This window comes from Corvus hawaiiensis, chromosome 2, assembly GCF_020740725.1.
Source record: "Corvus hawaiiensis isolate bCorHaw1 chromosome 2, bCorHaw1.pri.cur, whole genome shotgun sequence".
Lineage (NCBI taxonomy): Eukaryota > Metazoa > Chordata > Aves > Passeriformes > Corvidae > Corvus > Corvus hawaiiensis.
In genome coordinates, this window is record NC_063214.1 from 118,941,576 (window position 1) to 118,968,353 (window position 26,778).

A 26,778-nucleotide genomic window follows, 5' to 3' on the forward strand; every position below is an offset into this window, starting at 1 on the left:
GTCTCGTGGTGGTAACAGGATAAAGGAAAAAGAGTATTTCTATCATGTTTCTCATCAACTTGTCTTGATTGTCTTCAGTATTGATTTTGCACTGTACATGGCAGGAAGCTGTTAAAAAATCAGCGCAGCTGTGGTTGGAAAGGATGTTTCTTGCCCTAAGATGCTTTGAGAAAGCTCTTCTGGATTTATTTTCCCTCCTGGGTGCTGCAGGGCTGTTCTGCATCTGTCCTGCTGCCAGTTCAGTTCAGACAGGATTCAGTCCAAGGGAGCCCCTGCAGCAGAATCTTAAATCACAGAATGGCTCTGGTTGCAAGGGACCTTAAAAATCATTTGGTTTCACTCCCCTGCCATGGGCAGGAACACCTTCCAATATCCCAGGTTGCTCAGAGCCTCATCCAGCCTGGCCTTGGACACTTCCAGGAAGCCAGGGGCAGTCACAGCTGCTCTGGGCACCCTGTGCCAGGGCCTCCCCACCCTCACAGGGAAGAATTTTTTGATAATACCAAATCTAACCATATTTTCTTTCAGTTTTTACCCATTCCCCCTTGTCCTGTCACTACATACCCTTATAAAAAGTCCCTCTCCAGCTCTCTTGCACAGCTGCTGATAGATGAAATGCTGGATTACTCATGTAGAGAGTCCAAGCTCACTGTTGCTAAATTCCCAACGTCTGAGCAGAAAGGGGCAGTGAGAGTGAGCCTTGTCCTGGAGATTTCAGTGTCACCCCCAGAGTCAGGATTCCATCAACATTTGGGCTGTAATGCTCTTGTCTTCCTGCTTTACCCAGGAGCTGTGTTGGCCAGTTACAGTGCCTGGTTAGTTGCTAACACTTTCTGAAAAGCTGATTATTGGGTGCAATGTCTGTAAAGCAGCTGATAGGAAAAGCAATAAAAACTACTGTTTGGGGGTTTATTTCATCTAAAGCCAAGTTTTTCAGTCCTAACATCTTTTTGCTGTCATTTGAGTGCTTTCCTGTGTTTTTCTGTTTACTTGCAGATTTCGATTCTAGAAGGTTTTTAAAGTGTCCCAGAAGTGTAGCGCAAAAACAAAAAAAAGTGTAGTAATGGCAAAATGAGGAGTTAAAATTAGGAGAAACAAGTGATGCTCATTTTCTACAGCTTCCCACCCTTCTCCTGCCCACCTGAGCCTTAGGTTCCTGCCGTGATGGGTGATGGAAGCTCAAGGAAGGAGGCAGCACAAGCTCTGGCTCGTTTGCCAGGGTTACTCGCGTCAGGATTGACGTGCAGGGTGTTGTTAATGAGAGCAGACACCAGCCAGCTCTGCCAGCCTTCCCCTCAAGCCACGTGCTCATTTCAGTGTCTCTCCCAGCACAGCTTTGCACAGAGCTCAGGGGAACCTCAAAGTCTCCAGGACTTGTATTTTTCATGTTTCGTGAACATAAACTCACAGAATCATTTTAGGCTGGAAAACACCTCCAAGATCCCCAACTTCAACCTGTGACTGATGCCCACCTTGTCCCCAGCCCAGAGCACTGAGTGCCACCTCCAGGCCTTCCTTGGACACCTCCAGGGATGGGCACTCCAAACCTCCCTGGGCAGCCCCTTCCAGTGCCTGACCACCCCTTCTGTGAAGGAATTTTTCCTGATGTCCAGCCTGAATCTGCCCTGGCACAGCTTGAGGCCATTTCCTCTTGTCCTGTTCCTGGTTATCATAGAATGGCTTGGGTTGAAAAGGACCTTAAAAACCATCCAGTGCCACCCTCTGCCATGGGCAGGGACACCTTCCACTAGAACAGGTGGCTCCAAGCCCTGTCCAACCTGGCCTTGGACACTTCCAGGGATCCAGGGGCAGCCACAGCTTCTCTGGGCACCCTGTGCCAGGGCCTCACCACCCTCAGAGCAAAGAATTCCTTCCTAATATACAATCTAACCCTACTCTCTGTCAGTTTGTCCCCATTCCCCCTTGTCCTGTCACTCCAGTTCCTGATGAATTGTCCCTCTCCAGCTTCCCTGCAGCCCCTTCAGGCACTGGAAGCTCCTCTGAGGTCTCCCCACACAACCTCCTCCTCCCCAAGCTGAACAGCCCCAACATTCTCAGCATCAAGAAATGGATTCAAAACTGAGGGGAAAGAGGGGCCTGAGGGACAACGAGGCACATCAGAACCACAGCTAAAACACACGTGAGAGAACACAAGCTCAGCCTGCTGTGCTGAACTGATGGCAGGCTGGGGTTGGCTGCAGGGCTGTTCACTAATTAGTGATTATTGCCCACAATCTGTGCTCTGTTCCCGCACAGGGGAAGGTGCTGGGGTGTGCTCAGTGTGTGAATTCACCGTAAATTAAGCTCAAAGGTTGGGATTCACATGCTCAGTGTGTTGTTATGTGCAGCAGCATGCAGAAACCAAGCAGTGAGATGCCCGGTGATAAGAGAATGAAGAGGGCCCACGTTTCGTGGCTTTTGTGATGCCATGATGATTTTTTGCCTTTTCTTTTATACCCCTGTTACGCCTTTTTACAACTTCTGTACTCCTAGTGCTTTTCCTCTACATTCTTGGACTTGTTTGTCAAGCTGAGAGACTCAACATCTTAGAAGCTTGGTAGCCAGGGATCAGTGTGCCCCAGACCCCAAGGTCCTCTCCAGAACACATTCTGTAAACCAAGAGAGAACCATCCAGGGGAAGGTTCCTTGGGGAGGGGGGCTCACTCGAGCCTCTCATTGGGGAATCTTTGATAGATCTGCTAATTAGCAAAACCTATAATGTTATACCCCATCATTTGGGGTGGGCATTTTGCGGGGTGCATTTCAATGCACATGACCTGGACGTGTGCACCTAAGGATCCTTAAAATAAATACCAAGGTAAAATCCCTTTTCCCCTTCTAACCGTGTATGACTCTTGATTTTAAGACCAGGAAAAGGCATCGCTTGGAGTTGTGGAAGGGGGGTTCTGAGCAGAGTTTTCTCAAGGGTGATTGTCCTTTCTCACACACAGAATAAACCTCTGTGGTGCCTGCGTGCAAGTCAGGCACAGGAGAGTTGTCAGGGGTTGACCCTGGAGGAAAGGGGGGCTTTGCAATCAAAAAAACCTCTAAAAAATCAAATCAGCTCATTACAGGAAAGGGTGGGGAAGTAGTAACCCTAGATCCTTGCTCTGCCAAGGGAGATATAAAAGAATGGCTCTCAGTCTGTTACACTGGCTGGTAGGTAAAAAATAAATAAATAAACTGCTTGTTCACACTCCTTTTCCCTGCTCTCCACACCAATACCTCTGCCCCTAATCTGAGCTTTCAAAGGAATAAATACCTTTGTCTGGCTGTCATACAGGTGGCACTTGTGCCCTTGTTAGGGGCTAAAATTCAGGATTGTTGAACTGCAAATATGGGTACATATGTTGGGGGTGTTTGGGCAGGAGTGGGCTCTTTTTGGGGCTGTGTGTGTCTTTAAAAGTAAAGAACAGTTGCTTTTTTGCCCCCCTGTGAAGTCCATGCTGATGCAAGCAGAAGATTTTTGCTGAAGAGACTGGAATCAGTGACAAAGCACCATTTTTAAAGATGCAGAAACAAAAAAAAGAGAAGATCTTATATTGCATAACCAAAGAGAAAAATTGGAAACTTTGTCCTGAAGGCAAATGCACCTATTTCTCATTCACTCTCCTCCCTTTTTCACTACTTTTTTTTCCCACGAAATACATGCAAATCCCAACATGCACTAAGTTTTCCTCCAGGCATGATATACTTGTGTGGTTATTTAAGTAAGAAGTGAGTTGAATAGAGATATGAGTTGTTCCAGGCAGAAAGAGCTTGGAAAAGAGTGCTCTGTTTTCTGCTGCTGTTTTAAAGTCGTGCACTCACCCCTGAGAGCATCTGTAGGTAGTAAAGGGATAGCTGTCATTCTAATTACACAAAACACACATTTCCTTCTTCATTTACTTTGTCTTCTCACAGTACAGCCAGTGTTTCTGAGTCTGCCTGCTTGGAAAAGTGTCTAGAAATTAAGTTGTAAGCATTTTATCAAAATGAAGAGTGGTTTAAGGAGTAATTCAAGTAGAGCCAGAACTTGCTGCTATCAATTAATGCTTGCAAGAAATCACAAATTCTGGTTGCACAGGACACTTATCAGCCTGGAAGCAGCAAATAAATGTGTGTGGTCTGTGCTTGGCTGCAAATCCTTCCAGAATCCTTCCAGCTCTCCATTGCCTTTAAAGGTGCCTGTGTTTGGTGTGAAGGATGTTGAAAATAGTGGGGTTGAGCCTAAACCATAACTATAGTTTATATATCGTTTATAAATATAAATATATTTATATAAATATAAATAGAGGGATTAGAGGGTGGGTGGGGTGTAGAGAGAAGGGGGGAGAGTTGTGGGTGTTCAGGTGGGATGTGGAGACCAGGAAGGGGATGTGGGAGGTTCAGGTGGGATGTGGAGACCAGGAAGGGGATGTGGGAGGTTCAGGTGGGATGTGGAGACAAGGAAGGGGATGTGGGAGGTTCAGGTGGGATGTGGAGACAAGGAAAGGGCAATGTAGGAGGTTCAGGTGGGATGTGGAGACCAGGAAGGGGATGTGGGAGGTTCAGGTGGGATGTGCAGACCAGGAAGGAGATGTGGGAGGTTCAGGTGGGATGTGCAGACCAGGAAGGAGATGTGGGAGGTTCAGGTGGGATGTGCAGACCAGGAAGGAGATGTGGGAGGTTCAGGTGGGATGTGGAGACAAGGAAGGGGATGTGGGAGGTTCAGGTGGGATGTGGAGACCAGGAAGGGGATGTGGGAGGTTCAGGTGGGATGTGCAGACCAGGAAGGAGATGTGGGAGGTTCAGGTGGGATGTGCAGACCAGGAAGGAGATGTGGGAGGTTCAGGTGGGATGTGCAGACCAGGAAGGAGATGTGGGAGGTTCAGGTGGGATGTGGAGACAAGGAAGGGGATGTGGGAGGTTCAGGTGGGATGTGGAGACAAGGAAGGGGATGTGGGAGGTTCAGGTGGGATGTGGAGACCAGGAAGGGGATGTGGGAGGTTCAGGTGGGATGTGGAGACCAGGAAGGAGATGTGGGAGGTTCAGGTGGGATGTGGAGACAAGGAAGGGGATGTGGGAGGTTTAGGTGGGATGTGGAGACAAGGAAAGGGCAATGTAGGAGGTTCAGGTGGGATGTGGAGACCAGGAAGGGGATGTGGGAGGTTCAGGTGGGATGTGCAGACCAGGAAGGAGATGTGGGAGGTTCAGGTGGGATGTGCAGACCAGGAAGGAGATGTGGGAGGTTCAGGTGGGATGTGGAGACAAGGAAGGGGATGTGGGAGGTTCAGGTGGGATGGGCAGACCAGGAAGGAGATGTGGGAGGTTCAGGTGGGATGTGCAGACCAGGAAGGAGATGTGGGAGGTTCAGGTGGGATGTGCAGACAAGGGGGGGCTGTACCATAATGGACAGGAGGATTTCAAAGTCTCTCCCACAGTTTTCCCTCTGGTGGTTTTTGCCCCTAGTCGTTGGGATATTGTGGATACTGGCGCTGGTCAATTAGAATAATTATAACTTGAGATATTTTGTTCCAGTGGTATTAATACCGTGGCTGGAATAACTTTAATAAAGTTACTTGACCACGGATTATTTAATGTGCAGCATAAACACTACTCTTCCTGCCTTTCCCTCTGTCTTTAGGGACACCAGGATTTCCTGTTTCAGGGAAAAGGTTGGTTGTAGCAGTGTGGATTGAACTGTTACAACGTGAGGAGAGTGCCACTTGGAATACCAGACCATCATTTCTCTGGGAAGCTTTCCAGTAATTTACTTCCTGGTAGGGGAACACTTCCAGAGGGGTATTTTTAATAGCTGGATGTACAAAGAGCACAAAGCCCATCGTGTGGATGGTGTCTGCTTAACACCGTGGAGCTGGCACGGCGATTCCTGCACGCTTTCCCACTTGCACACTGGGATTTTTCAGCCCAGAATTATGTCAGCACCCAAGTTTTTTAATCAGTGGGATCAGCATGAGCATCAGAGAAGACACAGTCAGGCTTTTACACTGATGCTTGAGGCTACTGGGCAGAGTTTGTCTTCCAGATCGGGATGAGCGAATGAAGAACCTCCTCCCTCCCAGCTGCTTGTTGCCATCCTCCTCCCGAAGTCTGCCGCTGACTGAGCTCCGTCAGCTGATCTGCTCCGAGGCTCTTGAAACCCTTAAAACTAATCCCGAGTGCTGGGAATAAAGCACTTTAGGGAGTGGTTCTCGGAGCAGCTGATCTGGCAGATCTTTTGAGCTAGTAACACAGGGAAGAGGAGAGAGGTGGAAAACCACGGAGAACGGGCCAGGAGGATTTTTTAAATGGAGTTTGCTGTTGCTGTATCTATTCAGAGTAACAAAAAACCAGTGGAACTATTTCTCATTGGTTTTCATTCCTGTGGCTTCCTCTATACAAACATGCATCCAGCTGAGCAGAAAAAACAAAATCATTTCCCCCCAAGAACCAGCTTTCAGCTGCAAATAATTTCTTCATCAATTTTCTCACTAATTTAGCAGCTGAGCCAATTCCAGAGCTGGGTCCTGAGAAGAACAAGAAAATGGAACCAGCCCTGTTCAGTGGGATCCCACGCAGGTGTCAGTGACTGGAATTGCACTCCTGGTAATGGTTGCTTTGGCTTTCTGTGTGGAAAGAGGTTTTACAGCCCTGCTGTGGAGTTAAATTACAATAAGGCACCCTCAGCAGATGTTTGGGATGGTGATCATAGGACTCTTACTGTGTGGTTGTAATGAAAATGTTACAACTTGTGGCTTCTGGCAAGGTGTAAATGTTTGCAAAATACGGCCTTAGATACTTAAAATAAGGTATCCAGTAATTTAAAAAAATACAAATTGAGGAGACTGGAATCTTGACTACTATTTTTACAAGAGAAACTCACAGAAATGTAATATAACTAAAACTTTGAGGCAATGGCCCCAGGAAGCAAATTTAAGAGCACTGGATTGATACTGCCATGTGTGAGTGGAAAGAATGCTGCTTTGTAGGGAAATGCACAGGGGAATTTTGCAATCACACCGTGGAACACTTGAAGGAGCACCTCCAGCACCCACTGGGAACAGCAGGTCATTCCTGCCTCACCTTTCACACAGATCCTGTGGCAGTTTGGGAGACCATTCCAAGCCTGGAAGGTAATTCTGACTCCAGTTTACCTGGAAAATAATACTGACATCAGTTTACCTGCACCTGAGCTTTGGTAAGCCCCAGCTGCATGAAGCCCTTCAACAAGGGTTTATACCTGGTTTTCTTCCTTCACTCCTGGTTATCCTGGATTTTTGTTCGTATTGACAGCTATTACTAATATGAGAGTGAAGAGGTGATGTCATGAGAATGTCTGCTGAGGTTTTCTTTTCTAAGATGAGGGCCTCAGCAGCTGCAGATTTTAACAAATTGTTGTCAATGGCAGAGTTTTCTTCCCTTTCAGGGATAAGAATTTTGAGTTTAAATTAGGATTTGTATGAATCTTTACAGGAAAAGGGACACTTTTATTGTTTCTACAGTGTTTGCCTCAATACACTGGTGTTAGTATGATGGCTATTGTATTTTACAGTTTTTAAATAGCATTAAATGTACTCAAAAGGAAAACAAAAAAATCCGATTCTGCAGAAAATTACAGGCAGACTCTGTGGATGTAATAGCAATAATACACCAGACTGTTTAATATAGCTGGTTTGGCTCTTGTGTATCCTGCTCTTTCTTCTTAACACTGTAATCAAGTGTAATTACAGGTGTAGACATTTTAATTAAAGGTGAATGAGTTTTAATTAAAGGTGAAAAAAGTAGAATTGGACCAACATTAGCAATGTCTCTGTGACCTAAGCCGAAGAGTGTCATAGTATACACACCTAAGAAAATACTGATTTGTACAAAATTTTCCTATGGAATCTATGAAGTGCCTTTGTGCAGAAAGTTGTGCTTTAAGGTACAAAGCACTCAGGTGCTGCTGCAGCTGTGAGGCAGCAGGAAATCTGTTTGCCACTGAGATTTGCAGGTTTTATTTGGTGCATTATCAGGAGATAGCAATTAGCAGCTTCTCTGCTAAGGCTACTCACAGAGGATGAAGTTATTACAGTTCAGAGCAGTTTGCTGGCAGAACTGTGATGTGAAATACTTGATATTGGCTTTTTTTTTTTTTCCCCTTTCCTAACTTCAGCATTCTTTGGATTTGACTCCCAATGGGGAGTTTTTGCTCAGTCTTACCCCTGAACAACGTGTCCCACTATCTTTGTAAGTAACACGAGATTGTTATGGTAGCAATGACAGAAATGAAACCCACTGGAACAGATCACCCAGAGAGGGTGTGGAGCTCCCTCCCTGGGGATATTCCAGAACCGTCTGGACAAAATCCTGTGCCGTGTGCTCTGGGATGGCCCTGCTGGAGCTGGGAGGTAGGACCAGGTGAGCCACTCTGGTCCCTCCCAACCTGACCCATCCTGTGATATTTGCATAACATTTGTTACCTTGGATTCAAGTTTTCTTTCTCTTTCTCGGGACTAAAATGATCTTTTTGACAGAGATGCAACTTCTCTTGTGTTTTAAGAGCATATGTGAAAAACTTTAATACACCCAGTTTAATGATAAATTTGAAGTTTGTAGCCACATCCAGAGTGTTTATTGTTGGTCTGAAAAAAAGGCAACCAAACCTGATGTTCCCTTGGTTAGTTTGAAATGTTTGGGATTTTTTTTTTTTTTTTACTCAGATAGAAATCAGACATTTTCAACAAGCTTTTCATATAAGTTTAATGTTCAAACATTGCCAAGATTATTTTCAACTAAAAATGGTTTTTACCTTGACCACTATTGGGTGTCCTGTGTTAAATAAAATCATTAATCCCTTCTGTCTTGACTGTGCTATTTCTGTTCCAAGCAACCCAAGACAAGAGCAGTTGCTATCTTTTTTTAAACACTGTTAATGTAAATACTGATGCCTATATGATTTTTTTTTCTGCATCTTGAGGGTGTTCACTCCTGATCAGAAGTGGCTTCATATTGCTATGACATTATGGGGAAGCACTTTCTGTCACTCCTGGCCTCAGAACCTCAGCTCTTATTTATGGCCAGTGAGCAATAGCTTTGCACCCATGAGTGGGATGACATTTTCTTACCATCTCCCTTGGTGTAACTCTTTGAGCAAGATAGTTTTTAGACAAAGAAATAGTGCAGGAAAATTGTTTATCTGGTCTACAATGATTTTTTTCGTGTTTCATGAGTTTTGCTCTTTCATTTGAGTTAAAGTGATACAACTGAAAAAATAATGGCAAAGAAGAAACAACTGAATTGAGTTACTGAAAAACTGTAAAACTAAACAATTTTGCAAACCTCATATGGACAAATTTGATGCAGGTTTTGTAATAGTGAATCAATACAAAAACTTTGGTTTTCAGAGGCCTTTGATCCTTTTGTCCTTATGTCTCTCTATGCCTTTCAAAGATTCATAGCTGACTGTCCTTAAATCCCATTTCTCTATTATCTATGATTTTTTCATATCAAGGTTGTGATAAAATTAATGACACAAATTATCATTTTGAGGTTAAGAACAAACACTAATGAGGATAAAAATATTTCCATGCAAGGCAATGTCAGACCAAAGGGTGGTGCCTCACAAAGACATTTTATCCCTCATGTGCATTGTATTAGAATTAGAACCAGAGTGTATTGGAGCATTTATGATCAGTATTTACTGCAGTAAATGCACCGCAGTGATGGAGCAAAGTCACTTCTGTTTTCTGATGGTGCCTACAGTCAATGCTTTGCTTTGCTAAACTTTGCCTTACTAGGTCTAAAATAATTTCCAGTGTGCTCTTAACATTTCAGATAGGATGTCCAGAAATATGTCTTTGTCCTTTTGGACTCTAAAATTTAGAATATCTTTATTCACCTAATGCTCTGATACCTCCTTTTTCATTAATTTTTCCTTATACGAAATAAGGAACGACAAAGAAATTCTGTTTATAGAGGGAGGTAGTTAAATCAATCTGTGACAACCTCTAAATAAAAACTTTTATTTACAAGTGGATTACACATTGTGAAGTACCCCCCGTCATCTTTTTAAAGCTATAAGCCTAAGCCTAAAACACAGATCATTATTTATGATAACTCTTGGGTTGTTTGCATAGTTTGATTACAAATAAACCCTATTGCCCTTATGTCTGATATCTTACAGGAATCATACTGCTTGCAGTAGTTGTTTTTGATACTAATGCCCTTTAATACAGACCAATCAGTCTTTACTCACATACTGCCATGATTGGTCTATTTATTTTAAAAATGAAGAAGGATCAGAAAAAGTTCAAAGCCCTCAGAATTTTACTTTGCTGCCTCTGTCACTAAGCACAGTCTTTGCTTGAAGAACGTGCTTAAACCCCAGCTAATTGATTTCATGTTCCATTTTTTTTGTATTTGTAAGTGGGCAGTTGGGGCTGACGGAATCCTTGAGTCCACAGCATTTTGCTAAATCTTTTTCATACGTGTTTTTTCAAGTTCCAACTATCTAGTGAATTTTATTAATTACAAGAATGTTTCCCAGCTTAGGAGGCAGGCTCCACCAGCCCCAGGAGGTGGGGTAGGGCACACTGCGAAAGAGGAGAACTTTGAGGGCAAGGAAAACTGCTTACCTTTCCCACCCTCCTGCAAATATGTTCCCACAGTAATGAATAGAACTCCCTTTGAAAATCACCCATGCAGCTTCCCCCGACACTTGTGGTACCTCTCTCTGGGTCAGGTTCAGTTTCCCCACAGGTAAAGCTTGTGACTCAGGCAACAGCTCCAAAAACCTCGCTCCTCTCCTGTTTACACATAAAGAATATTTAAGGAAGTTCTGGTGAAACACTCGAAGCTTTGGTGCAAGGAATTAAAATGAGTTTAAGCCCCGTATGGTTGCTCTGATTGAGAAGTGAAGTGGTTTTCGATCTGTCTAGCTCAATATTTTAGTTGACTCACCTTTATGTGCCTCTATGTTTCCATATACACAGGACCTTGGATTTCTCAGATCCTGTTTCAAGCCCTTGCGAGGAAATAAGGGCTTGTCTCCCTCAGGGAGCTATTGTGAAATACACTGGAGTGTGAATTTAAAATGCAGCAGTTTGCCTGCCTTAACTCCTTGTGGGAATGCTCTGTTCTGCACATGGAATGCTCATCAGCTTAGTTTAACCCACTCTACTAAGATTAGAATGACTAAAACCAGGTAACCCTAAATAAAAATGGAGTTTTTAAATGTACATATTTTTCTTTAAACAGCCTGAATGATATTTATGTTTTAATCAGCTGTACGTTATCAGCCTAAGGAGTTTCACCCATTTCCCGTTTCCTGTTTGATTTGGTTGAAAGCAGTTCCTTGCCCCAAATTCCATGTGTAGCCTCACAAAGTTGTGCCAGCACAGCAGTGGGGCTGAGGGTTAAATTGTGGGGAACTGAGGGGAGCACTGTGAATTTGGACTGCTGCTGAATGACACCCTGTTTCACACTGCAGAAAATGCAATTTGCAGCCCACTTGCACTCTCAGGTGTGGGGTTTTTGTGGACTGAGGCAAATTAAGGTTTAGTCCCCCTTGTCAGGTAAGTCCTGACTCGTGGGGTGCTGCATCCTGACACCTAATTCAGTTCAGTCATTGTGCAGCCTCCCCATTTCTGCTGGAATTAACCTGCACTGCCCTCGTAAACCTTGAGCAGGAGCAGGGAGAAGTGAAGGGAGGGGACAAGGTAAAAATACACAGAGAAATAAATCAACAGAAACGCATGAACAGACACATGCCTGCTCCAAAGAATGAGGAGCATTCACTCAGTTAGTCAAGCCAGACTTTTCAGCTATGAGATGGTAGGTGAGAATTCAGGACCTGGTTTGTGTTGTGGATACTGCAAAATGTTCTGCATTTTTGTAGCTGATGTAATTGTCTCTGTGTTGGAGGGAGTTAATGAAATGTTACTGCAGTATTTACTGGTGTCTGTTCGGTTTTTAAAAACACTTAATTCTATGTTCCTGTCAGTTGATTTCCTGCCAAAATGATCTTGCCTTTTCCATGCTTCTATTTTGGTTTATGTTACCTTCAGTACAGTGTAGTTTTATGAACATGTTGCTCTTCATGCCTGTGATAAGGAGGAAGAAGTTGTTACCCATCAAAAAAAAAAAAGTTGTTTATTGTCACTGGAAAGGGAGTTCATAAAAAAATTAAAACATACTATCTCAAAAAGTTTTTCACATATAAATGTTTTTTATAAAATTCACTTAGTGCTCTATGTTGCATAGGAACTTGTGAGAGATCTTCAGATGTTTTTTCACCTATCTAAAATAGTTGCAAAAACATTTCTACTTTATGGGCACCATGATTTAATGGGATAGTTCCTATCATCCATGGGCAATTCTCAGCTTGGAGTAACTGGGAGTTGAACAGGGTTGGGTTTTCCTCATGATTCTGCTGGTGGGTGACAGTTCATAAACCATTCAAGAAGACTTTTGACTTAACTTCTACCAGTCAGGATCAGGGTTTTCTCCCTCATAATAATACTTCATGGTGAGCTTACTCTTCCTTCTGTTCAAATCAGGGGAAACACACCTACTGCTGCCCCAGTTTTTCTCATCTCTGTGGTAAGAAAGAGCATTTTTAATGCATTCCCTATATTGCAAGCTACCTCTTGTGTTAAAATTATTGTCATGGCTTCAAAGGTGATGTCCTGCCCTTGGCTGTATTGGAGCAGCCACATTCCATTGACAGTCTTTCATAGCAGATGCCTTGATTGTTTGAGTAAGGGCTAAACTATGGGCTGCATTTGCTGTGCGTGCCATTCAGCTCCAGACCTAGGGAGGGTAGGAGCAGAGCCTCTCCAGATGAAAAGCTGAAGGATAATAAGGCAATTTGTGGGACTCTGCTCCTGGAACACATCGTTCTGGGCTTGCTTTAAACCGATCGGTTTGGCTTTGTTTTGTAAAATGTGTCAACAGCGTTCAGATTTGATTGGTGAAACCCCAAGATATGTGTCTCTTCAATTTATGGGTTGAAGTTGCTTTTTGGGGTAGCTGTTAATGACAAAATCCCATCAGTGGATGCAAGGCAACATAAATGTGTTCATTTTCCCTCTGGACATTAGCTGACAGATGCATTATTTGTTGTCTGGAGAACTCAACTCACTCCAGTGACCTGACAGTGTAAAATTTCTAGTCCTTAAGAGGAACAAAAATCACACATCATTGTGATCATAACTTTAGAAAATAAAGCCCATTAGGACAGGTGAAGGGACTCCTCTGGCTGTATAGCCTAAATATGGGAAAGGGGAAAAGTCAGACGTGGAAGAAAAAGAATATGGTGTGTCTTCAAAGATGTTTAGGAAAAATGAAACTATTTGTTCTGCATGTCTGTGCTAGAAAAGAGACCTAATGGGCATCAGTTACAAGAGAGGTGCGAGATCTCTTGTAGGCAAGGTGAGGTTTCAGGATTTCCTGTCTTTTAATAAGGATTTTAGGGTTCCGTCCCTTTACTAAGCACATGAATCTGTAGCTCAGAACTCTGTACCAGGAAATTGCCTGTATTCCACCCACTGGAGTGGATGTGGGCTGTGATCAAGGTTTTACATTCTTGTTCTTCTTGAGAGCACGTCCTGATGAAGAGCAGAAATGGACTCGTGGTGCCCCTACTTGGTTACAGGAGCTAGGCAAATCCTTTCTGGTAAACGAATTTTATGTATTAATTGCTGAGACCTAAAGATATCCAAAGTGTCATTCAGTTTGAGTCACCTGATTATTCTTATCATCAAGAATATTTTCTTCCTTGCCTCCTGTTCTTGAATTTGCATTTAGTCCTCTTGAATTCTTAAGAGTCTTTGATTTGGTGCAGGCTATGATTTCACCTTTTTAAAAAGGGAGATTTCTGCATAGTTGTCACCTTTGTTAGGTAGATGAGAGACACTTGTGGCTCCTCCTTGCATGAGAGTATAGGATATTCCTTTACATAGGTCTGAAGTTTTCTCCTGAAAGTAGTTTTTACCTCTATTTACACCTAAACATAAAACCACTTGGGATTTTCCCCTTGTCACATGTCAACATGTCAGAGCTTTCCACTGCTGCTGTTAAAACTTGCTTAGTGTCCACAGTATCAGAGAGCTCCTGAGCTCAAGAGATCTGAGGACAGAGCTTTTCAAATGCAAAAGATTGTTTGGTGGCTTGCTGATTGCTTGTGGTTAACCGGTATGTGAATGTAAATGTAAAAACAGAAAGTGCAAAGATTTAAAAAAAAAAAAGTCAGTAAGTGGACTTCTGGAGATGTACAGCTGACATTTATTCACTACCCCATCACCCTGGTGGCTCCAGGGACTATGAAGACTGGAGATATTCCAGAACTGTCTGGACACAATCCTTTTCCATGGACATTTGCAGGGTTAAATGTCCTGTGGTGTTTGCAACACTGCTAACATGATTTTTGTTTTTTTAAGAAGTAGTTTGTGTATTTCTAAAGATATATCAGTCAGACATAAGTATGTGACGGGCTCTTCTGCTTCTGCATAAGAAAGCACAGTCCTCCTGTGCAGTTTTTATTTTGGGTTGGTTGGTTTAGATGGTTTAGGTGTATTTAAAGGAACGCATAGGCTTAGCTGTATATGTAGGTGGAAGCACTTAAGAACCTCCACAAAAGGAGAGGTTGTGTCCTACTTGTGGAGGAATGGTCAACACCACCAAGTTTTTAGATCATGCAAAAATCAAGTGTCAGAAAACAGCAAGGGGTTATGATCTCACTTCTGTTTATATTTCTAAGATTTTCATTTAACGTGCATGTGTAATTTAATAAATATTTCTATTTGACAGAGAAGTCAATTGCATAAAAGCAGGGTTTGCTCCAGGAAGGTTGTCATGTTCATGAAGCACAGAAATTCTCTTGCCTTTGCATGTTTGGTGAATGTTTTCTTCACCAGAACACTCCCTACCTCAACCAACTGTGTATTACGTGGTGTGCTTCCTGCAAGCTAAAAAGGGAGGGACAGGTGGTGTTTTTGTTCTGGTTTTAAGTGCTTAGAATATATTTAGGATTTGTGGATGTTTTGGTGATGGAAAGTAGGTGCATTGACAGAAGATCTCAAACTTGAATCTGTTGTTTTTTTGAACAGATTGTTATTCTGTTTAGGATATTTACTTACTGATAAACAATCCTTTTCATTAAGCCTAAACTAAATTTGTAGTGACAGAGCATATTGAAACTGTCTCAATGCTATATTACTATATTAGTGAATCTGGCAGCAGCAAGTTATTAATTAATAAATCTTTCATAAGTTATTTGTATTGCCACTAAATAGTTCCTGTTTAAATTCAGAGAAAATATTTGCTTGACAGAAAAGTCGGAAACATTTTGCCAATGGAAGGCTGCTACAAGATCACATGAGGAAACACAGTAAGTTAGAGCTTCTTAAAATGAAACATACTTTTCTCAAGGTTAGATAAACTACAGGTCAGATAAACAACAGAGTTACAAGCATTGTTATATCAGCTAAGAAAATTGATATCTGAACCTAGGTCAGCTGTGTTACAAATGCTGGAAAAGTAAGAGCTTTACTGCCTGTGCCTCTGAGGCATGGAAATTCCATTCTTTGTGCCTTCAAACCAAAAAGTTTAGGGGGCTTTTCTCTTTTGCAGTGGCTCCCATGCAGATGTTTATTCTCCTCTTGCACCTCTGTTTATTTGCTTTCACGACCCAGGGCTGGGTGAAAGCCCAAGGTGTGTTTCAGCTTGGGCTGCAGCCCTGCAGCACATCATCAGCCTCACTCACACAGCCCAGTCCTTCCCTGACCTAACCACAACCTCCCTCGGGTCCCCAGAGATTCCCACAAGGCCGACTACGGCAGCGATGACTGTCTGGGAAAGAATCCTGGTGCATCTAAGCACGAGGAAACCTGTGATACTGCTGTCGGACACACAGGAAATGCAGAGGCGCGGCTGGGTCTCTGCCTTGGGAATGGGAATATTCCAGCCATGCAGCCAGACCTGGGAACATTCAGGTTGTATAAACACACGAGTGGCTTTGTGCAGACTTGCTCAGTCGGGGAAGAGTCTGCTTTCTAGTTGCATTCTTAAGGAAATGTGATTTTTCACTGACTACAACTCCACACGCTGATGCTTAGCAACTCCGCATTTCATTAGATTAGACTCAGGGTGCTTTTGGAAAGAAATTGGAAATAAATCCAAACTGAGATTTTTATTTCTGTTTTATTAACTCATGAAGCTGTTTGAATACGCTGTTTGGTTTGTTTGGTTGGTTTTTTTTGGTTTTTTTTGATTAAAGCGTAGCAGATTAAGATAGATCTGATATATTAAATAAAGCACCTGGCTAACTGAACTATTTGTTTCTCAGTACTCTGGCTGCACTTAAAACTTTGTGAATTGTACAGTGTGCCTGGCTGTCCTTGTCCCCTGATAACTCTGCCTGTGTCCTGCTTGCACAGCCAGGGAAAATCTCAAGGTGGCTCGAGTAGGAACAAGGCTGATGTGAACCTGTGTAAGTGAACTTGGCTGAGGGAGCTGGGAGGCATCCCAGGGTCCAGCTGCTCAGGCACAACCTAAATCCATTCAGATATTGAAGCCTGTTACGTCCCTGGTTCATGATTCAGCTTTCTTTAGCAATTCTGGCAGCACACATGTCTGCATGTTGGTGCAGAATGCCAGTGCAGACATGACATTCCCATATTCCTACCCCGGCGTATTGCGTAACAGCTTGCTGATAAATATTGAAATTCTCTTTTAAAGAGCTTGCTTACCTATAAGAAATTATTCTGAAATAAGCTGTGATGTGAATGCAAATGCTGTAGATATTCTGAAATCCCTCCCTGCATGGACACATTCACATGGCAGACGACTAAGTAAACGTGGATACTCCCATTCCTAGAGCCTGTTAAATTCAGTGACACAGTTTTGCAGATTAAGTTATTCCAGACGGGTTTTCCGCATGAAGCTATTTATGTTAGGGAGAAAACAAGAACAAAATTCCTGGCCTGAGACAAACTATGAGGAAAAATACCTGTGCAGGGAGTGATCCTGGAGTAGCTGCTATGGATTATATTTTTTTTGAGACAACATGACTGTTTTCCTCTGGACATTTGTAAAGCAGTGGGCTGATTATAAAACAATGCATGGTTTCAAACTCCTAAAACCCCCAGTTTTTATCCAAATTCAAGCATTCTTTATGGGTTGCTGATTCACACACACAATCAGGGTACGTCCTTCCAGCCCTGCCCGCCCCTCTGCCAGAGGTTCTCCCAGCTCCAGAGTCAGAGCAATCCCATATCTCACAAGCCCTGAGCAGGGCTGTGCCTCGAGGAAATAGATCCCACCGTGGAAGGGGGAGGCAGAGGACGGACACTCTTCCTGCCACCTTTGTGAGCGTGGTAATACCTCAAACACCAAAAGCAATTTGCCAGTGCTTGTCTGTCAGGAGGCCTCCAGACAACGTCCACCTCTTAAAAACCATCTGAAAGTGCCAAGGGCAAAACAATAATCATCATTTTTGTGACGGCCTGGAGGGTGAAACATGATCCTCTACATCTTTCCATCTGTTTTTTGGAAGTAACCTGAAACACTGTAAATCGACCATTATTTCACTACCCTCTTTATTGGATCTGCATTTCATTTTGATCTCATTCTTTCTCTGTGAATTTTATTCCCAACTGCATTATAATACGTCAATTTTAATATGGTATTTTCATTTTTTCTTGTCACGTAGAAGAAAGTATCTTGGTGAAGCTGTGATACAGAACTGAAAAAATGGGGGTTTTTTTCCCCACCGTAATTCCTTTGTCTCCTCTGTGACAGCAGGTGACAAAATTTGAAGCTCATGGCATGGTGATGTGACAAACCAAGTTGCACATATAAGCACTGGCAAATTATTTTTAACTTTCCCTGAGAAGATGAGAAGCTTAGCCTTTGGGTGCTGGAAATGGGGTAAAATGCATCAATATTTAAGTATTTTTGAGTTCACATTGTGTGGGGATAGAAGGAAATAACTGGAATTTCTAGACCAGAGAGGATGAGTGGTAATGGACAAGAATTTTGTCTATGTGAACATAAAGAAAGGGTGATGGTTGTGGAAAAATAACGTGGATTTGGGCATGGTGTGGATGTGTGGGAAGAAAGAGGGAATGGAAAAAGAAATTAAGAGCACATCAAAGAGGCGTCTGTACTATCCCCTTTCCACAGGTGGAAAAACTGAGGCAGAGAAGCAATTTACACATATCCCGCTTTCACTTGTCATTGTCAGAGCCAAAAATTTCTACCTCCCAGTCCTAAACATTAACCACAAGGCTATTCCTCTGTCCTATTATATCTGTTATTTGTTTTACCTTATTTTCAGTTCTAAGAGTGCCTCTGATCTACATAAACATGTTGAAACACACAGTGATTCAGGTGCCTACAGCTGTGATGTTGAAGGATGTGGTTTTATTTCATGGACTTCACGGACTTCGAGACAGCACTGCAAGAGAGAGCATGTGGTGAGTATTTTAAACAGCAGGATAAAATAGATTTCTGTAAATGAGACTGACGTTTCAAATCTATGTGCATTTGGTTCCGTGTGAGTTAATGAAATATTTTATTTTTCATCAAATCAAGCATTTATTTACACACATTCCTGGGACTCTTGCAAGTATTATGCAAATACCTGATTCCTCCTTTTGAGTGCTTTCTGTAAGATACATGCAGTTGCATTCTCAGAGTCTTGAACTCTGGCCAACCTCCTCCCACCTCCTTTTTTTTTTTTGAGGGGAAAAAACCCCACATGCCAATTCTAATCTCAACAGCAAAGTATTTCAGGGATTAAAATCCAACGTCACCTTTCTGTATTGGAGCTCCATGCTTAGAACTAATATGTTACCTGAAAATAGGGAAACTTTTAATCATGTGAGTGTGGTCACACATTAAAATTCACTTTGGGCTGCTATAATTTATGCATGCTTGCTGCCTGTTTCTTCAGCTTCCTGAGCTGTGATCACTGCTGCACTGTAAAATGAATGTATTTTAGTGGGATCTGTTGTCACCCTGCTCTTGGAGATCTGCAGTACTGATGGCCAGTGCAGAGAATTTCCACCTTCACTGGGGTTCCTTAATCAGACAAGTTCTAATAACCACAAACTGGAAATATTTTAGGAAGCTATTCCAAGAGTTCTTCAGTTACTTAGTGTGGTTTTCCCCTTTTCAACAGGGGATTAATTTTTGTCATATATACGTGCAAACCTCCCATGATTTTAACAATCTTTCTTTCCAAGATTAATTCTGAAATATAAATTCCATACCTGTCAAAACTTTTCTCCTGGAGTTACTCACTGACCTGACATCTTCAAAAAGTTCACAAACTCAGCAGCCATTCTCATTTCAGGTATGTTGCCAGCAGATTCTTGATCAGATCATAAAGTACTTTTTTCTAAAACGTTCTCTTTTAGAGATCCAGATAATTAATTTAATGTTTTCTTAATTCAGGTTCTGTTTTAGACATTCTGAGTGTGAAACAATTTACTACTTTACATTAGGTTTTCCATCATGATAGTGAAATTTAAAGTGGTTCAACCAAGGAAATAAAAGCATTTTTCGCTTTTATAGCTTTTACAGCTGTGAAAAATCTTGTCACCTGTGTTGTTGGAACCGATTTTTTAACCCTGCAAATTGTAGCCACCAAAGAGAGTACAGAAATATATGAACAGCTTCTGTAGCATAAACAAGCTGTTCCCGCCGTTTCGGAAAATCCAACAAATTAAATATTATTATGAATATGTATCTCCTATTTTCTCTTACATGCTGGTTATTTGATGAAATCTACTTATTGGAACCCTCTTGGCAGGTGTTCCATCCCAGAGAGTGCCTTTTGTTTGAGTGCCACATAGTAAACAACAACACAATTCATCTTTTAATTGCTGACACTATCAGTTTTGGCAATCTAATTAGATGTTACTCTTATTTTCTGCTGCAAATGCTATGTTTGTAGTTTATGTTTTCACTATTTTCAACTTTTTTTTCCCCTCAGACATAAAGATGACAATGAAAGTCATCAGAGTTTGGATGCAGCCAAGGGTTTGGGTCAGGATCTCTAGATGGTGACAAATAAATCTTGACCAAGTCAAAATAGTTTTGGAAGACAAGAGGGGACACTTGAACAAGCTCCAGCCCCCATCACCAGCTACTGGAGAAAATGTCCTGGTAGAAACAAACATTTCTCTGCCAGAGCCAGTTTGTGTTGACCTTCAGGCTTTGCTGGGAACGTGTTTTACTTCTGCTGAAATTGATGAGCAACACCAATCAGCACCAATCAGCACCAATCAGCACCAATCAACACCAATCAGCACCAATCAGCACCAATCAACGTGGTGGAAAACTTGGTAGAAATGCAACTGCGCTTGGGAATTCAGGTAGATTTCTAGAAAAATAGTCTTTTATTGGATTTCTACTATGAAAAATAATCAGGTTTTTTACTCTTTGGAAGAGGCTTGCTTTCTTAAACAAAGCAAGTTTCAAAGTTTTCTCTTTTATCCTTGTCAAATCTCGTATATAACACTGTGTTTTCTCAGCTTTCTTGTAAAATTATTCTGATGTGCTCGGAGAATAGATGCAAGATCAACACAACGTTATGCACATACAGTAAGTTCATTTGTACCCTTTTTAAGAAGTAACTTTTAAGTTCTGTATTTTTATATAGCATATACATGTGTTCAGTTATTTATTAAAAAAATACAGTCCGTAGGGAAAATCTTGAGCCAATGCACAAGAGTTTGAGTTGGTAGGTAAAAAGTCCCATTTTTTTATTAGCCCATGACGTTATTTATTAGAAATTAGCTAATAGTTTGTGAGATGTAGAGAAGAATATAAAAATGTTGGCAGGTTTCTTAGCTTTATTGAGTGACTTCAAAAACACTTCAGGAGCTATTAGAGAGACTTTCTTGCTACAATGGAAATATTGCAAAGGAATTTAAAAGCTCCGTTGCAAATACAGTCAGAATAAAAGGGGCAGGTGTAAAAATCTCCCCCCCATGGCTGTTCCTGTCTCAGAAGCTCCTGCTTTGCAGGCAGCTGAGATCTCTGTGCTCAGGTTTGAATCTTATTAAATGTGCTGGGCTGTAAAATGATGTTTCAAGAGCACTTGAGCCATCTGTGCAGAGGGGGAAGGCCAGACACATGTGGGTGTCAGCCTGATTTTAATCTGCTTTAGTGCATGAATCAGGGAGGCAGCATTTTTAATACTTTACAGCTCAGGTAAAACTGACTCACGTTTCTCTGGGCAATGGATTGGTACCACTATAGCCTCTGGGATTTCCCCTGCTAAATATCAAAGGCCTGCAACAAGCAGCAGAGGTGTTAACGCTTCCCAAAGAAAGAGTCTTTTATAATGGAAAGTATTAGTCAGCCAGAACACACAGGAGCCTTTTCCAGGTTTTTACAACGGCTTACCTGAAGTCTCTAATCCAATATTCCACATTTTACTCCCCATGCCTGATGGGGAGGTCGCTGCCTTTGGGGCAGGCTGCACTGCAGGTAGCAAGGTTAATTTACACCAAGGCCATTCAGGGCTTCACAGGGCAGATTAAAACACGGCATTTATTTGATTTGTACTTGTGCTGTGGAGCTGCACTTGCTGGCCAAGAATATGACCTGCAAGTCCTAAATTCCCACCACTTACATTTTGTAAGGTAAAATCAACTGTGGGGTCAGACCAAATGGGATGATAACTTATTCGTGAAGAACTATTTTTGAAATTTTTTTAAAATAATTGCTCTTGGTTATGCTGCTAAATGACACTCTAGAGTTTTATTCTGTTGTTGCTTAAGTACCTGGTTTATTTCATTATTATTTACAGAGTTTGCATTCACACAAGGGGTTGGCAAAGATAGTAAGTTACATCCATTTTTTTGGTCAGTAGTAACTTACAGTTTTGTATTAGTTTGTATACAGAGGTTTTGCTAACACCCGTTTATCTAGTAGACAACAGTAGTTAGCAAAGAAGAATTTCAGGGTTTTTTCAGGGGTTTTTCAGATTTGATGGCAAATTTTTTAATAATCTTACGTTAAAATTTTAATAATCTCATGTTGAGATGCTAATAATATTTCGTTACGATTTTAACAATATTTTATATTATATATTAAAATATTAATTTTAATATTTAATAAATTCAGATTATTAGCACCCCAAGATGCTGCTGTGAATGTACAAAATAAAAGATCAAGCTGAAAGCATTTTGGTGACAAGCAGAGCCTTTTTTTTTTTTTTTTCTGATTTTGATACCAGTTTTTTTTTTCTTTTTTTGGGTGCTGAACCAACTGTGCGTGAACCCATTTGGGGTTTGGAAAGTAGAACTTTGGTTGTGCTTAACTTTCGAAGTGATTCTGAAGCCGATTTCTCGGCAGCAAGGGCTGAGCGCTGTCGCTGAGAAGAGGGCAGGGAGCGCCTGCGGCCGGAGCGCTCGGAGCGCACACGGGGCTTGTGGCTCGCAAATCCCTTTGTCCCACGCACACTTCACCCCGTGCCTCCCAGGAGAAAGCGGCTCTGCCACAAACGAGGCATCGTTTGCCGGGATTTGTGGGATCCAGCCTGAAAACCAGCTCGTGGGCTGAGGTGGCCGTGAGTCAGCGGGGACCGGTTCTCGTGGAGCCGGAGCATCAGATAAGGAGCTGGCGCAGGATGGAAAACCAGCGCGGTGTCTGGCTGCGGCTCTGGCACGGGATCCCTGGGGATTTCGGTGCGACCAGCCCAGCTCTGGGCTCTGTGGAGGCAGGAGGAGCTCGCCGTGCTGGCAAAGAGCCCTTCTGGCCGTGCCCTCGGAGGTGGTGCCCTGCAGCGCAGCCGGCAGCGGGGAAAAAATGTACCCGAAAAATGAGCGCGGCTGCCGAGGAGCAGAGCGAGACCGAGCTGGGGGAAATCATGCAGAACGTGTTTGCTGTTCTCAGAAGGTTTAAGAATTAAAATGTAAAACTAGGCATTCTTCTCCCGAATACCACACAAACAACCGTGCTAGTCATTTGCTGCTAACGCAAATGTGATTAATTTTTTTTAAACTAGTACTTTTTCACATTGTACAGGGTCTCTACCATCATATACAGAGCTGATAACAAGGTGCATGTAAAATTTGGGTTGTTTAATACTTCTCAATTAGGTTCCTGAATGCAGGGCTTTTTAATTATTCTTAGAGAGGAAGAATGTTAGCAAAGAAAGTTCAGTAGTTTCTGTAAAGCCGTAGTGAAAAAGCACAGTGTTTGTCTCTGGGAAAAAAAGAATCTCAAAGCTGGTTCACTAAGCAGTGCTGTTATTTTGCACAAGCTTTAAAGTGTAGTGTCTGGGAGAGGAGTGGTTGCCCTGATATGGTTTTTAGCATATAATTCCATGAAATAAGGCATGTTAAAAGCAATCTGAAAAGCCTACCTAAAGCCCCAAACCAGTAATTTTCTTTCTAGATCACATCAAATACAGAGTTTGTTCTGTTACTGTCTACAGCAAGAAGCTTATGTGATCTCCAGCAAATGATGATGTGCCTCAGTTCTCTGCCTCTAAAGAAGAGTTCTCATCTTTACAAGGAAGCCACAAGGTTTTTATTAACCTGTGTTCTCATTTGTTCAGCTATGGCGAGCACTAAAACCACTCTGCTGAAGGCCCAAGCGTGGTCCCCAAACTGCCTTTTAATTCCTGGCTTAACTTTCGTGCATTCAAATCAATTTATAAAGGAACGAATTCCTGGGGTGCTTAGCAGGCAGAGCTGCCATTACCTTCAGCTCTGAACTCACAAAAATTCACACATGTGCCCAGAGCAGTCCAGTCCAGTGTGTCATTGACTTCAGAAGGATTATCTGCACTTTGCTTTTTAAAATACTTCCTTCAGTAAAAGTTGGTTTCAGAATTCCCACCTTCTTCCTACTGCTCATTTCCATCTCCACACCACACTTCTCCACGGTTCGTGAGGGTGCTTTAAGTGAGACCAGCAAGGAACTCCAGCATCTTCTCCAATGTGCAACCGTGCCCCTTTCATCACCTTCTTCCGGAGGCAGTTTCCTTCCAGCCCACTCGCCTCCCTTGCTGTTGACATTAAGGAGCACCTGGTCAGGCAGGCCAGCTTTCTGATCTGTCTGAAAACTAACCAAGGGAGTTTTTTTTCAGTGAGATCACTGAGCTGATTCAGTTACCGTTCAACCACGTGAATGCAAATGCAGCCGTGTGAATACCAGCACAAGAAGGGGACAGCAGCCTCCTTCAGAGCTTTGCGTTGGCTTAACCCAGCTGCACTATTGCACCATCTGTGTGTAAAAAGCCAAACATAGCTAAATATTTGCAGAGTGGTCAAAGAGATGGATTTTTGTTTAATAGTTTTGCAAATTGGTGCTGTTTTATATCAGCTTTAAAGCTGTTACCTCGTTGCCAGCTGCTCTCTGCTCACAGAATGTAAAAGCAAAATAGTTTAGCTCTAACATACAGGACAAAGGTGCCCTGAGACCTTCTGAAGCACCAGGTTGGTTGAGTTCACTCATGCCAAGCAACCCTTTAGAAACATTTCATTCTAAAAAGACCAGGCTGAAGCACTGGATTGAATCCTGTTCTCTGAAAGGACCGGGAAACACTGCAAGACACCAATGCAGAGTAAGAAGAGAGTTTCTCTGCTGTGCCCCTGCTAACAGACATGCAGAGGAGAGAAGGAATTACACGAGACTGGTTACCTTGCCACAAAAAGAGAAATCAGGTTGGTTGCACAAGATTTGTTCTCAATAAACCTAGTACTGACTGTTGTCAGCCTGGCCAACTATTAAGATATTTTTAATTTTTATTTATCTATTTATTTATTTATTTTTATTCAGTGACTTGACTGCTCTGGAATTCACTTGCTGGCTTCTTTTTCTGCCTCTTGAAGACAAGCTCATCTGGTGTCCTTTCCTAGCCTTCCTACACTTCATCAAGAAAAAGCTCAGCGTCTGGGAAGCCAGTCCTCTAAGCACCTTAAATGTGAATTTTATTTAGGCCAAGCCCTTTTGAAAGCACTTAAGCAATTGAAATTCTCTCAGATGAGCTCTTTCCGTGTTCTGTCATGAGCTCTGACTCCTTTCTTGCTTGGTGTTTGTTGAATTAATTCTCAAATCACAGTGGAGGCAGAAGATACACATTTTATTTTCTGGTTAAACTTAACTGCCAGCTAAGTGCAAGCTGGGTTTTGTCTTGCTTAACTTTCACCATCCTCCCAGTGAAACAGGAGTTTGAGTGACAATGCATTATTAGAGGAATTAAATATCTGGTGTGCTATTTGGAACAAAGTCATGCACTCTTCGAAAAGTCCAGGCCCCTGGTTCCCCAAATCACTTCAGTTTAAGTAGAGCTCCTTGAGAGCATGGCACACTCTCCAGGCTGATCCACTGAGAGCTGAATCCCAAAAAAAAGCAAGGAACAAGTCAGGATGATATCCAGGAGAAGATGACCAGATCAAGGTGTATTGTTGGGTCACAGAGGTGACCCATGAGCTTCTCTCTACACACAGCGATTTCTTATTCCTGATTTATTTATACATAGATGTTCTCATTCAGAGTAAGCCATTGTTTAGTTTAATCCAGAGTAAATTAAGCAGGAAGAAATCCATGTGGAATAAAGCTTTGAGAACAAGCTTCATGTCCTGTGTCTTTTGAAAGTAATTAAATGTCTCTGTAGACTCTTTTTTAAACGGAGCTTTGCAAAGAACAGCTATTATCCTGGCTTTAAAACACATTGTCCTCTATCTATTGCCCAACCTGCCAGATTAAATGACACACACTGGCTGCCTAGAACAATCACCTCGAGTCTGATACTCAGTGTAACAAACAAAGACGAGCTTTACTAACCTTCAGACCTGTGATAGGTGTGAAGGTCGCGATGCAGATCAGAGCAATCTCTTCACCATCCTGTTACATACCAAAGGGTGCAGGCTCCTTCCTTCCAAGTGCAGCATCTCAGTGACAGAGTGAGACCCTGTATCCATTGGTCTGAGTCATGGCTGGACATGAGCCCAGGTGTGTCCAGATGGCCGAGAAAGGCAATGGCACCTGGCCTGTGTCAAAAATAGTGTGACCAGCAAGACCAGGGCAGAGATTGTCCCTCTGTGCTGGGCACTGCTGAGGCCACACCTCGAATGCTGTGTCCAGTGCTGGGCCCCTAAATGCAGGAAAGATACTGAGGTGTGTCCAGGGAAGAGCAAAGGAGATGGCGAAGGATCCAGAGAGTCAGTCCTGTAAGGGGTGGCTGAGGGAGGTGAGAATGTTTAGTCAGGAGCAAAGGAGGCTCAGGGGGGACCTTCTGACTCTCTACAACTCCCTGACTGGAGGGGGCAGCCAGGGGGGTCAGGCTCTGCTCCCAGGGAACAAGGGACAGGATGAAAGGCCACACAGCCTCAAGCTGCACCAGGGGAGGTTCAGGGGGGAATTAGGAAGAATTTCTTCACTGAAAGGGTGGTCAGGCATTGGAAGGAGTACCCAGGGAGGTGCTGGAGTCCCCATCCCTGGAGGTGTTCACAAAACTGGATATGGCACTTAGTGCTATGGTTTAGTTGACGAGGTGGAGATTGGTCAGAGGTTGGACTTGATGATCTTGGAGGTCTTTTCCAAACAGAACGATTCTGGGAGTCCTGTGGTCCCTGCAATTAGATCCACAAAAGGATCCAGGAAATCTAGCGCTGGGATCATCAAAGCTTCTAGTCCCACAGGCACCTAAAACCCAGAGACGTGTCAGTTCTCGGCAATAGCTTCCCGGAGCCTAAAAATTGTTGCTTCAGAGCGTGCCTGGACAGACAGCAGCCTGGGGCGGGCTGGCCGGAGTCCCACACACCGGGCCGGGATGCACAGGTCAAGGGACGGAGGCACGGGGGCCCG

The 26,778-nt window shown here is 42.8% G+C and overlaps 1 long non-coding RNA gene across 1 annotated transcript; it reads left to right on the forward strand.

Moving 5' to 3' along the window:
• Nucleotides 1–19,119: 19,119 nt before the first annotated feature.
• LOC125321764 lies at nucleotides 19,120–21,967 on the forward strand. The gene is made up of 3 exons (XR_007201680.1): nucleotides 19,120–19,300; nucleotides 19,943–20,324; nucleotides 20,484–21,967. It is a non-coding gene; the product is annotated as an uncharacterized LOC125321764 (long non-coding RNA).
• The last annotated feature ends 4,811 nt before the right edge of the window (nucleotides 21,968–26,778 follow it).